This window comes from Argopecten irradians, unplaced genomic scaffold (assembly GCF_041381155.1).
Source record: "Argopecten irradians isolate NY unplaced genomic scaffold, Ai_NY scaffold_0388, whole genome shotgun sequence".
Taxonomy (NCBI): Eukaryota; Metazoa; Mollusca; class Bivalvia; order Pectinida; family Pectinidae; genus Argopecten; species Argopecten irradians.
In genome coordinates this window covers 2,277-17,580 of record NW_027187855.1, presented here as the reverse complement: position 1 = coordinate 17,580, position 15,304 = coordinate 2,277, and the positions used below count along the sequence as shown (strand labels likewise).

Genomic DNA, 15,304 nt, shown 5'->3' with positions numbered 1-15,304 from the left:
TAATGATGAAGTGTTGTAAGTATATAAGATTACTTCTGAATTTTGTATAATTAGTTTAGAAGTAATAATTTTCTAATTGATCTCTAGCTTTTTAGACTCATTAATCAGACAGTAGGCATATTGATTGAACCTTTTTAGGTGTTTCGGGTAATGTGTCTGAAGGTTATACATAATATTTATATCATTGCCTTGTTTTTCATTAACCTAACACTGTAGAGTGCACAACCTTTTATGTGTAATGTATTAAGTAAAACTGGTCCAACATGATGCTGTGGAACTGGATAAACCTACTTCTAGAGGTTGTTTATTCAATCCTGATATATAATCTACTTGTTATGGTTAGTAATTCAATGATGAAATCTTGTCTAGTTTTTAATCTAACAATGAAGAACGAAACCCTTTTTTGTGTAATGTAACAAGTAGCAATATACAACAAAATAAATAATGAACATCACTAGCATTATGATGAAGGTATTGAAGTATATAAGATTACTTCTGCATTTTGTATAATAATATGAGTATTGGTGATGACTTTTTATGATGTTTTGGTAATTTTGTGAAGGTTCTTGATTCAATATTGACATCAATATCTTTTTTTAATATTCAAGTGCGTAATGAATTTAGTAATAATAACGAATAGCAAATTATACACATAACTAGCTGAAGTCTTTGTAATATGTGCAAACGAAATAAGACTATTTCTGAATTTCAATATCAATTTAGAAATATTGTATTCTTTAAGGGATCTTATTAGATTTTAATATTAAGCAACATTAAACATTGATGCAATTGACATTTTAATCAGACATAGTACAAAAATTCAATACTAGTGCTTTTTTGTTGATTTTGTTAGAATTATATTATATTGACGTATTTTGTCCATGTGAATTTATAACAGTGCTGATTTAAAAAGGTTTTTTCCCATATCTATATATATCCTTGAAATAGCTTGCTTAAAAACATATAGTAAATGACGTTTATTTTCACAAAAAATACCTTAACCGGTATTTCATTCACAAGGTCATTAATTGTATTAATCTAAATCAACCAATACATACAAATTAAGCCTAAAGTATTTAGCTTGAAGATAATCTCAGGTGCTGAAATAAGTGACTTGAAATAAGTCAGCAAGAGTTAGACAGAATAATTAAACGGTAGACCTACAACCTTTTACAGTTTTATTCTAACATATATATATCATTGTCTTATTGCTTATCTAACATTGCAGATACACAGCCATTTCTGTGTGTTGTATTTAGTTAAATTACAAAATAACATCGATAATAACCATACATCTGAATTTGGTATAATCAATCTAGAATTGTCACTGTTTTTTTTTATTAAAGTAGGTATAAATTAACATAAACATCTAATTTTGATGTATTTTGGACATTTTAACAATACATAGTACAGAGACAATGGATGCTATCACGTCGTGCCGTTGGTATTTCAACCATTTCATGCATTTCAAATTATCTACATTACAAATGATTTATGATTACGTTATTTAAACCATGAACAAATATTCGACATTTAAAATTATATATTTGTTTGTTTCCTTATTCTTTAGCAAAAGTTACAATATCGTTCTGTTGTATTGTTCCGTTTTCATGTGTATTCAGTGGTTGTTTGTTTTCCGTATCGTTTTTTATCAATAAACAATGATATAATTGGGACATTCTATAATCCTGTAATAATCAAGAATTTGCTACATAACCAAATGAAGATATTTTCTGGCATATATTTATCCATTACTTGATCCTTTTTCACAATTCAGGGGACGTCAGAAACTATAACAGATATTTGAGGCTGTTCAAGGGACAGACAGAAAGTTACCGACACATTCGGGTAGTGTTCGTAGGCTGCGAAGGTGTAGGTAAAACTACTTTGTGTCGACGTCTCCAGAACAAATATGTCGACATCACATCAAGAAAACCAACTTTGGGAGCCGATATTCATCCTGTTTGGTTCACTATCAACATGGCGGACAAAACATGGCAACATAGCTCAGATCATACGCCAACTAAAACCATTGAGAAACGTATGGCAGCAATGATGCCTCTTCTTGATGATGATGGTGAGTTTTGAAGGGAATATTGTTAACGGAAGATAAAAAGAGCTTTATTGTTAATGATATTCTACTATATTTACACCTACTAGGCTTGTTCACTATACGCAAATACTAACTGATTTTGTTTATCATAACTGCATGGTAACATTGAACTTTGAACTTGCGTATGAAAATGTTCTATGCAACGTAAAATATCTACTTTTTAAAAAGAAACACATAGGGATTGAATGTATTTTTCTAATTTTCATAGCGGCTATGAATAGCAGTATTAAGCTATCTACATATCCCGGGAGCGCGTCAGATAGCTTCTGCTTTGGAGTGAGACCTTCTGACAGAGGTCAGTTATAAACATATCCTCTTGTGTTTGTTCTTTTAGAATTTAATCATGTGTATTATAAAACATGCACCGCTAGTAATCCACATGTTGACAGCTACGCGTCACCACAAATACATTGTATCCATCGAACACAAGTAAAAGTTGTTCCATCTATCGATGGCGATGGATCTAAGTGTAGATTTTATAACCATATGGCTCCCAAGAATGTAATATCGTCAAGTGAGATGACAATCTCAAACGCATCGAGCTACTTGAACACTGGTGTTTTTGACAACTTCGGCAAACTCCAGTGTGTAAGCGTGCGTCATTTTCGCCTCGCTTCACAATAACGCTGAGTTCACACATGTGGCCGAGTACAAATACTTAATGTTATTACTCTATGTATTAACTTTTAGCAAAACGCGCCCCATAGAATATACATTGTATTCTTAAAAAAATTGCTCCATAGTTAACATAAAAGCGAAATCCAATCCCTATGTGTACCCAATTACACTGTATACATACCAATAAAACCGGGGGGGCATGTGTTGATTTTGTACGACTTCTTCTTGACGTGTAATTATTCAAAAAATATCATCAGGTACATGTAATACCTTGTGGTCGGGGTGTTACTTCCACTGTAAAAGTATCACATTTAACCAACACTTGGTTACTATGTTTTGACTGTAATTTAAATATCGTGATTCTGTTATACAATGTGATCCCCTTTTTTAGTAATCAGTTTCAGTATTTTGTTGTAAATGATATCTGATCATAATCTCACAAGACGATGTCTATTTTTTTAAACCCACTCTTATATATTAACATTTTGCCACAGGGACTCCCATTACATTCTCTTAATGATAATCGTGATCTGCATGATGAGCTAAATAAATCCTGCAGTCTAGACTAGGACTAAATAATATAATTAAAAATTGGATGTGGTTTACTGACACCATATTAGTCCGCGCGGGAAAATTGACATTGTAGTTGAATGGACCAGTGTGGTTATATAAAACTATAAACAAAATCTTTTAAAGGACCTCTTTCACGAACAATGGGAAATTTGCCCACGAACCAATTTTATTAAAACTAAATGTTACATGTAGCAACATTAAAGCAAACCCTTCAAAAATACGCTTAAAAAATTCAAAAGGTTCCAGGGGCCTGTGCTGTGGGCCAAAATTAATGTTGTCCAGTCTATAGTATGTGATCAGGGTTTCCCTTTTTGTGAACCCAAAAAGTTCTCAAAAATAAAGTTTTAACTGTCAAAAAACAGTTAATAGTTTTCTGAAGATTATATAAATATACTCATAAATATGTATGACCTCGACAAAAATGTACAGGCCACAAATAGGACACATAACATTTATGGCTAAATTTACTAGAGTGAATCGAGAAAATGATCGCGTGAAAGTTTATGGGGGTAATTAATTTATCGGCCATGTCGAATTAATAAACATTGTTGTGGAGTTCACGCCAACAACACTTCCAGTTTGAGGTGCGATCGCGGGCAAAAAATATATTCCTAAAAAGTGTTTGTGCGTCCTTACCTGAATGTAAAAATTGTGGCAAATTTTCATACAAATTGCGCGGGACCGGTAAATTTTATGTCCCGTATAAAAAGAAGGTCTAAATGTAGGCAATGCGTTGCAAAGTTATATATTTACAAGTATTTACAACCGTGGTTTTGCAGCCAGCGTGCCCTTTTCAATCATACAAATTGAGAAAACAAAGAAACTAATTTCTTAAATCTAATCTAATATACTCATTAGTTTACATTAAATTTAAAGTAATATATGATTATTATAACCTATATATTGTATGAATAATCAAAATATTGAATCACAATAACAAAGTATTTCGGAATATTTAGGGGCCATTATCATTCCACTTTTCAAGCTAGATGATGATTGCAACTGTGCATTCTCAGAAATATTATTTTTTTATACAGCTGAAAGGCATATAAAGTAACATAATAACAAAATCTCTCTAGGAAAAAAATGGGGTGGGAGTAGATTATATATGGTGAACAGAATAAGTTTTATTACCAATGTTCAACACATCCCGAATATTAGTGCATATATGTATAATGTTGTTGTTTTTTACAAAATATTGTGCTTTCAAAGTGTTGGCAATGGCATCAAATCACACCATTACAAGTTTTTTGTTTAAAAAAACATAGACAAATTGATATATGATTTTTTTTCGTCAAAAATGTATTAATTTTACTATATAAGTATTTCTTATCAGTTTAATATTTAGATTGTTCAGAACATATTGTGATCAATCAACTGAAGTTTGATTTTGAGGTTTTTTTTTAATTTTCTTTAGAATTTTCATGAATTCCATAAAAGTTAACTAAGAATTTTTTTTTTCAGTTAAAAAATAACAGCATCTTTTATGGTTTAATGAAACAGTCAAACGTTTTTGAGGTCCACAGTTTTAATTTTTCATAATTAGCTTTGTGTATCGTAAACACATCATACTATCAATCAAAATGGCATAAGGTTTATCATTTCAGGTAAAAAAATGATTTTATAAGAAATTTGGTTATCACAACATGAATTATACATGTCATGGGGATCCAAATAAATAAATTTATACGTGACACAAAGCTAAGTAACATTAAGTATATGCAATACACTTCATTTAAATGATTTCCAGTTTGATCAGACACTCTCAATTCCTGTTTTTGACGGTTTCTCCATTATCTCTGTACGATTAATACCATATCCGCCAATTAAGATTTTTAGAGATGTTTTTTGTCCATACGGATTACTTTACAATTACTTATAAAACTCATATAATTATAAACTCAAAGTTAGTTTATATAGTATTGAATAAAACGGTTTCATCGCCACACACTCTTTACCACGGGGATATACACCATGTCCATGTACTGTGATCGAAGCCTTTCTTTTGTGTCTATTACTCAGTAAAGCTGTTTAATTTTCTAATTATATAATAATACTAACATGGAATTCAAATATGATTATTAACAATAAAGATAAATCAAGTTTTGATGATCTACTTACAGGTAATGTCTATTTTCATTATTAAAACTGCTACATTCAGTTAGTTATTTTGCAAGATTAAAGAAGTATTTGCCATTAATGTATCTAAATCTGAAATGATACATCAAGGAGTTTCCCGAAAAAAAAAATAAACTTAAAATCTAAAACGATACGTTAAAGTGATGAGATTTACATTTTAGCATGAATCAACATAAATGTTAATCAGAAGTGTTAGCCCTGCAAATAATTGAACTACTGTAGGTTTGTAACATGACCCGTTGAAACCTGGTAACTCTTCCCTCTCAAACCACACAGTTACAGAATCCATTTTAATCACTCTCTTCACTGTAAATATGCTCTAAATTACAAAATAAATCATTAGAACAGGACATATTAGTGAAGCTACTTCAAATGCAAAACAGCTTATTGTGGTCATAAAACACCCAAATGTTTTGTAATTTTGATTATGTAAAACTTAATTTTTCTACAAAGTATCACTAAATAAATCAATTTGAAATCATATCAAGCGTTACAGATGAGTATTGGATTATACATTAATGTTGACACCGTTAGATTCGTGATAAATGATCCAAAATAAGCATATTCTTAACATTATGTAACGTTACTAAAAATAGACCATACTATATTATAACCTTTTAAACGACAAATTTACCGGTCCACAGTTTTTTCTGAAATTTTCGTAATATTTACTTCAGGTAATGAGCCAACTTTTTTAGAAAATATTTTTGGTGCACTCAAACTGGAAGTGGGTTGAATCACCATTGTTAATAATTGACATGGCCGAAAATAACACCCAAAATTTCGATATTTTCTGTCTTTAAAATGTAGCCAAAATTTTATTTGTCCCATTTTGCCTACATATTTTGTGATCATTATATGTGATTATTTATACTCTTCAGAAAATAATACAGTTTTAATGACATAAAACATTATTTTTATACCATTTTGGATCAAAAAGGGAACCCTGTCATACAACCTCTACTGGGCAACATTAATTTGGCCATAGCACAGGCCCCTGGGACCTTTTGAATTTTTTTAACGTATTTCAAGGGTTTGCATTTATATTGCTACATATTACATTTATTTTTCAATAAAATTTGGTTCGTGGGCAAAATTCCATTGTTCGTGAAAGAGGTCCTTTCTTGAAAATTGAAAGTAAACTGAAAAGCATCGGAAACACATTGAAAATTTGTGGTATTTTCAAATTTGTATAGGGACTATATTTTTATCACTTTGAACAGTCGTATCTACATTATGTTTTACTTTGAACTAGAAAGTAAAATGTAAATATAACAATAAAAGGATTGTTAGATTGCATTTATTGGAGATAACAATCCTTTAATTGTTAAATAAAGATAATAGAATTTTGACCTGGATAATCATGGATTTCCCCGAGGGTTGTGATTTCGACGTCACTCCGCCCCCAATGCAGTGAATGAATATTTTCTCCCTCAATTTAAGATCATTGGACATTTCATCTTGATTGACTTCCGTTCTGTAACAATATTACAAAAAAGCATAAATTTCAATGACGACATTCATCGCACGGTCGCTACAAATACATTTCTTACGCAATAAACAATAGGCATAAACGATTTATTTAAAATCATTTGAATACTAAATTAATATATGAAATATAGAAATAGATCACATTAAAATTCAAATCACTTAGAAGTATACCTCTATGAAAGAAAAATGCTATTTTGTCGGTTGTGTTTTCGCGGGAAATGACACGGTATATCATGACGTCATTTATTGATATCATGTACACTCATTCATAATCACAGTCAGAGTCGTAGATGACACAAGACCTAGATTACCAGCAGTGCGAATATGTCAAAATTAATGTTAAGTTCCGCATTTGATGATAGATCCATACAACACAGATTTCGTGAAATCATGAAGAGTAGAGCGGGTAAAGCATTTGTTGTTATGATTTTCCACTCGTGACAGCTGAATAATGTCGCGCCAGCAAGCATTAGAGGTAGGTTTACCAAGAGTTGTACCGGCGACGATGTCAGTTTCAGTTACCGATTTAATAGTGTTACTGGTAGCTTAATTAGATAAAATCGCCAACCTGTTTTTGTCTTTAAATGTCATATAAATGCCAGTAGTTGTTCAGTGACTGTTGGTTTATATGTCAAGTGATGTGAATTGCCCGAGTGTCGGTACGTTATTTTCCTTCAATTTTTGACATTACATGCTTTCTCACACTGGTGTTTGTCAGTCGCCTAGTTTCGGAACATTGTCATTCGCACTTGGTAGTCTTTTTGAAGCAAAAAAAACATTAGAGGGGACAAAAAACATTACATTGCCTATAGAGCTGACCAACTGGACTGCGTAGAAACCACTGTACGTTTGGATTTCGCATTCCGTAAAGGAGAAGGATGGTCATTGCTGTAGTAAGAGATTGATGTATCTGTCGTGTTGTATGCAACAAAAAGTCTCCAACAAAGTCAAAATACCCATCTGGTAGCCCTTTAATTAGTTCATGTTTGGCTGCACTGACAATATACCCAATGTCAAACATTTGTTATTTGGAACATTAAGTACGTACCAATAGGGCACAATGCTTGACTCATTCATTTTAACAAATCGAGGCTTTGGGATTGTGGGTATTATGCCATTTTGTTTGTCGGGGGGCGTTTATAGTATTGCACAGAAACATTAGGAAGCGGGTCTGACAAAGGTTTAAGAGTTTTACTCCAGTGTCAAACATTTGTACTTTGAACATTAAGCACGTCCCAATACGGCAGAAAGTTCCATTTATCTTGCCCTCTTTGCCATAATACCACCACTGTGTCTCCTACTTCAATCATCTTCGGGTTTAAAATCGTTTTTTTTTTACAAATAGCAGACGACGAATAGTAAACAGAAAAAAAATAGTTTCGGCTCTACGTCCGGTTCAAAAGGTTACCAAGTGCAATTTGTCATACCCTAGGGATTGACAGAAAAAATCTCTCATGCGTAAAAATATTGACAAAACCTTGAACGGTGAGAGATGTGTGTCTATCACTTTTGTCATATTATGTTGTTCCAGAAATACTGTTACATGAATCAGAACCAAAAAAGCGACTTCGAAAACACGCCAAAGAAGTAGACGCCATCCGTAAACATGCTTCCATGGAGACCACTTCTGACAAAGCCTACCTGTCTCTGTGGGATATGGGGGGACATGAAGCTTTTCAATCATCTTCATACAATTTTTTATCTCGTCTCACGGCGTGTATCTCCTGGTCTTCAGACTCACACATTTCCTCAAGGACAATCAGGAAACTGGTAAAAATTGCTTCTCATTAAGTGAATGAATTCTAAACACCCCTTCACTTGCATTACTAAATGGAATATTGAAATATCTCTATGATGCATTTTAAAATACAATTGCATGTACTATTGTATATCTTAAAGAATTATTACAGTATATAGTACAATGTACAGCAAATAATTGTAAAATACTGTGTTTATAGTAAAAAGCATGAAATTTCACATGCACATAAATTTTATATATTTAGTATATATATTATTTTTAAAATATATTAAACTACCGGCAAAAATGCTATCATCTTTGTAAAATTTCAAATTTGGGTCTTCTTAAACAAACTTTGCCTTAAAACTTTCGTATTGTACAAACCTTGCACATTTTTAAAGCTAATGTTAAAAATCTTCATAGAAACTGCACACAAACCCAATTTTGTAAACTTTGCATATGGAAAGTACTATTTATTATTGCCTGATCAAAAAATGCTACTTACTTTTTATTTAAAAAGGCCAAAAAGGCCTGAAATATTTTGTGTTTACTTTCATTAAAACTACCTGCACTAACAGGCCAGAATATGCCATTCCTTTGTTAGATATTCTACATTGTTTATCCTTAAATCAATTAAGTACATCGTTAACGTTTATACCTGAGTTATTAATTTCATATTTTGAACTGAGAATCTTGTTTGAAATAATATTATAAAAAAAAAAGAAAAAAAAATCGAACACTTTTCGGTAAAAAAAAAACGAAACGAAAAAAAACGAAACATTACTCTTTGTCATCTCATCTCACCCTGTTACGGTTTGTCCGCAATCTTACCCTGCATTAAAAATACTCCCAGGATATTTTCTGACTAAGTGTAAAATTAGTTTCAAAATTAAAATTTCGGGACAACAGTTTTTGGGTGTCTTGAATAAAGCAGTGCTGGTAGCAACATGATTGGCTGAAATTTAGAAAATGTCAGATGGAAGTGAAAATTGGTAAACAAGAGGATATGATGTATGCTTATTATAATGTATCACTTTAAAAAACGATAAGTTGCTTTGGCAACGAAATGGAGGCCCCTGTTTGATTGAAATTTAGATATTGTAAAATTTTAGTGAAAATTGATATATATGGGTTATAAAGTATACTGAATAACATGGGAACATTTCCGTATGACTGATTTCCATGGTAACAAAATGGGTGACTTTGATTGCGTGAAATTAAGATATTTTTTGAACTAAAATAAAAATCGGTACCTTATTGGTTATGAGGTATGCCGAATAATACAGTAACATTTTTGTAATTCGGTGTTGCCATGGTAACGGAACATAGGCCCATAGTTTCAGTACAATTATGGTGAAAGGAAATGTTTGTTCCCGCATTTAAAATAATGCCTCATGTGGGTTTTATATTGCATACAATATTGTTATACAAATATCTACATAAGTGGGAAGGATATTATTAAATCATATTTTTTGAGTTTGAGTTGCTATAGAAATACATTTTTTTTTATATCATCCGAAATGTACCATATATTTTAGTTCTAAATATCACAATAATATGTTTGGCATTTTTCAGATCGACTGAAGAAATGGATTCGCCTTATTGGTACATTTTCTTCAGGTGAACTAAATGCTCCTAAGTTCAAGACCCATGCTCCTCCGATCATATTTGTCGGCACGTTTCTCGATGAATTAAAGAAATCGTCAAAGGTATATATAGTATTGCCACTGCACAGTGTCTACTGCGGCAAATGTTTGCTTCTTCTTGTAACCTCAGAATAGTTGTGATGCCATATCTTTAAATCTAGAAACATTTATCGATTGTTAGTCGGTGAATGTTCTCAGTCCGGATTCACACTATACATATGTATATATAGTATATAGGTTTTAATTTGAATTATACGTTTAATTTCCAATATTTACTTTCTTCTTACATACATATATATTGTATGAATGTATATAAATAAGGAAACCATAATACGAAGACGCTTTATTACCTCGCTTAATCAAGGGATCTTTGCGGAAACAATTGGTGAATTTGTAGGACTCCTTTAATATATGGACATGATTTCTTTCTTATATTTTAATTTACCAGCAAGCGTACAGTCATAATTATCAATTATATGATTGTAAGACGTACAAATGTATAGCATGTGCTATAACATACGACATGATACACTCAAACAAATAATTCCATCATTATAATATATTTATTTATTTATTTATTTCCATTTTTCGTAAAAAACTGTTGCAGGACTACAACAAAGACATAGAGACAATACTAAACAGTATAACAGAATTTCCAGAGCTTTCAGATTTTCATTGTGCCAAATTCTGCACGGTTGACAATAGCCTTGGTGATGCAGCTGAATTTGATAAACTTCGGAATCTCATAACAGTGACAGCCGTGCAACCAAGATCAATGGGAGAGGCAACTACCAACTAAGTGGTTAAAACTAGAGCTGGACTTACTTAAGGCAATGGAAAAGGGCACGAAGGTACTCCAATTGGCAGAGGTCATAGAAATGAACAAATCGTCGATTGCCCCATTGGCAGATGAAGATGAAATCAAACTCGCATTGGAGTGAGTAGGCATTTACATTAAACTTTGTATACAAGGATATGCAACGAAATGTATTTTTACATGAAGCAGTATCATTTAGGATAGAACGAAATAGCAATTCATAAATATGGCCAATATTCATTCATTTAATTCCTTACATTTGATTTTGTGTTATAAACCATTTATTTTATAATCCATTAACGTTTTGTCGGTATAGACAGTTTTTTGATAAGAAATCATATTTATTTTTTCAGATAAAGATATATCTTTGATTTAAGTTATCTTAATGTAAGTGCTGGTAAACATTATCGTTTATGTTTAGATACCTGCACTGCACAAGGTCTGTGATTTATTTTCGAGAGTTTGACACAGTGGTTACGGACCCACAATGGCTTGCAGAATTTATAAAAATCTTCGTCACGGATAATAGATTCTTACCTACAGACGACCTCCCGCTGTTCCGAAAATTGAAGTTGTACAAGTCAAATGGAGAGCTGACTGAAGAGGTTATTGACGGTCTCCTCGAAAGAAAAGAAAACGAAGCTTTTCGTCCATACAGGATCTGCACTCTTTGCAATGATGGAAAAATTTGGCTTGATAGTGAAAGTTCAAATTTCGAAAACAGTATCACAGTTCATGGAGACCTATATAGTTCCTAGCAAACTCAGAGTGCTGCAAGACGTCAGCGACATCACAAGTAGGGTTACAAACACCCAGCAGCCAAAGAGTCACTTCTCTAAAACATTATGCTTCGTATTCAATGCATACATGTCTAATGAATTGTTCCAGCGAATCTTGGCTAGAGTAATGAAGATGTACAAGCTGACGTCACTACCAAAACGAAGTGTGAGAGAAGCAACTACCGGAAGTGGGACAACATCAGACCATAAAGATTGTCTCTATAACGGCTTTGTCTGCTTCGAAGTCGATGACAACTACAGAATGATTCTGTCGATGCATGCTGAACGATCCACCATTGCTTTGACAGCCTTCAGTACCTCAGAACACAAGCTTCCTGATGACTCTGGAAACCTCTTACGACAATCCATCGAGCAAATTATCCTGACCACATTGGGTAATGACCAATCAGGAACACTTTCAAATTCACGGCACAAACTACATTGCAGCTTTTACCTGACTCCTTACGATACTCCGGTACACCTATACCAGAGTCATCAATTCAGAAAGCGGCGTTACCATGCAAAGGAGGGGAATGCCAAGGAGAACATCGTTTGTCCAAAGACAGACGCCATTTACTGGGGAATTGAGGTAGGTAGGGGTCATATAGTTAATAGACAAAATGAATGTTTTGTACATTAAATGTACATTTTCATTTCCTTATTTCCTTTTAAATGTGAAGTTTGAAATGAAGGGACGTTTACTTACTTCAAACGTTAGACGACATTGACTTGACTATGAATCGCTGTAAATGAATAATGATTTCTGTATGGGTAATTTCATGCTAAAGAGTCACATGCGTCACATAAATTAATGCATGAACATTTTTTCTTTTTTATATATATGTTATGCGTTTTTTGCTTTGATATTTTTTTATATTTATTATTATTATTTTTCGACGAGTACGCTTTTAAAATTTTAAAATGTGTCTTTCTATTTGGAAGGGTTCTGGAGATGCGCGGATATGATTTGGATGTATCGAGTAAGTATATGTCTAAATAAAAAAAAAAAAGTATTTTTACTGTTTTAGATTTTGAAAAAAAAAAAAAAAAATAAGAAAACCTCATTCATTTTCTTATGGATCATTGTAGACATTGTTTAAACTAACTTAATACACCAGTTATTATGCAGTTTTGCACCGATGATGGTGCAAAATATATATTTCATCCTAATAAAAACACATTCAATAAAGTTATTCCAATTTATTTCAGGCACAGGGATGACATCATTACATGGATAACCGCAGGCCAACTCCACGAGAACTGGGTCGTCTGTCCCGATTGGTCGAGGCATCTCAATGTGAGAGGCTATTTGTGTTACTCAGTCTGCCTCAACCAGATATAGATCAAACTAAATGGGAGTCCAACAGCCTGGTAGGAATCACATTCATCACCAAGATGTTTCTAAAGTGGACAAACACCTACCCAAATCAGACATTCCATGACATTACGAAGGCGATGGAGATGGTCGACATGGCAACTGATCGTTTGGACGAAGTTTTAGAATCAGCCGAGGATTCTGAAAACCAAGGTCAGTGACATACTCTAAATTCTTTATTTCCAGGTAAACGCTGTTATATCAGCCAATCAGAAGAAATGCTGTTTTTTACGATATAAAAGGATATATCAAAATGTTTTAACCAATGAAAATGCGTATTACAAGCAGGATTAGATAGACAGATTGTTGAATGAGACACAATAAAACGTTCACAATCAAATATTTATTGCCATCGATTAAACCAAAACAAATTTTTACGTTTATTAACCATGCAGCGAGACACGGCTGCCCTATTGATGTGGAATATCCGTATGCCTGTAATTTATTTGTTCGGTAAAATTATGGTAAAAGTAGAAGTTTGTTTCCGCATTTAAAAGAATGTCGCATGTGGGTTGATGTTGCATACAATATTGCTAATAGAAATGTATATTAAATTCCGTGACGTCATATTGTTAACAGAGTATTTGTGTCTGCACATCTTGACACGACAACAATTATTTGTGTTTGACTACTTTCTGATTTAATTGATGACTATTGTGAGTGAATGAGTGAGTGAGTGAGTGAGTGAGTGGTGAGTGAGTGAGTGAGTGAGTGAGTGAGTGAGTGAGTGAGTGAGGTGAGTAGATAATTGATGGTGAGTGAGTGAAAGTGAGTGAGTGAGTGAGTGAGTGAGTGGTAGTGAGAGGAGTGAGTCCCTTCAGTAAGTAGTTAAGGGACGGAAGGGGTTAAACTGTTGACGAAGAGGAAGACATTCAACAAGGGAACAAATAGATAAATGAGCTGCAACTTTTGATAAATCAAACAGAAAAAAAGTTTTATTTTTATAATGAAGTAGTTTCTTTTTTTTTGATATTTACACTGTATCCATGAAAATAAATTATTCATATTCATGTGTGGTTTACAAAATTAGTGACAGAAATAAAAAAATAAACGAAATAAAATAAGAATACGTTTGACTTTTTTTTATAAAATTTTCAATTAAAGTTTAATGAAAGTTTTAATCCTTTTTTAGCAGCATATTCATTGTTGAGTTTACTTTTACATTAAAACCATGTCATAAGTGTTATATTCGTTTTTAAAAATTTACACAGGAGGTTTAGTTCCCATTGATGTCGGAAGAAGAGTTCCCTCTGACCAAGAGATCATGAAAATTGCCGACAATATTGGAAATGCATATTTCAACCTTTTCCTGGAACTTGGGTTGTCTCCTCCCACTATAGAACAGCAAGAGGTGAGGTTTCCAAACAACATCCAGTCGAGATTGTTGGCTCTCATCCGGTGTTGGATAGACAAGTTCCAAACCAGGGCCACTATCGGTAGGCTGCTGACAGCGATGAAATATTGTCAAATGGATTGGCATACGACAGCGCAGATCTGGTCACCACACGACCGGGGAAGTCTGGTACAGCAAGTGGACAGCTAGGACAGATGATGGTTTGGTCATATCGACGTATTATGTCGGTAGTAGTTACCGCCGGGATAGAGACAAACAAAAGAAAGATCGTACTTAAAGATTCCCCCCCCGCTCAGATGGAGAGGCTCAGTGATAGAAACATTCCATTAGAACATTTCGTACTTTGCCAATCAAAATGTAAAAATAATAATACATACAGTTGGGTTAATTCTTATCATGTTATTTAAATGAAATCGACTATTTGTCATTTTTTTTTTATTCAAACTGATTAAATGCAATTACTTTTTTTTTGTTTTCATAGTCGAGTTGAAAGTGAGATATTTCAGTCATTGCTAATAAATGTATAAAAACATTTCTCAAATTCATTATTGCATTGCTTTATATCATATATTTGTAAAACATATGTAACAAATCATTGTTAATATGTAAACACGTCATATGTATAATATATTTAAACATTTACGATATTTTTGTAATCATA

The 15,304-nt window shown here is 32.8% G+C and overlaps 1 pseudogene; it reads left to right on the top strand.

Moving 5' to 3' along the window:
• Positions 1 to 1,029: 1,029 nt before the first annotated feature.
• On the top strand, positions 1,030 to 14,832 carry LOC138312605 (uncharacterized; annotated as a pseudogene).
• Positions 14,833 to 15,304: the final 472 nt, after the last annotated feature.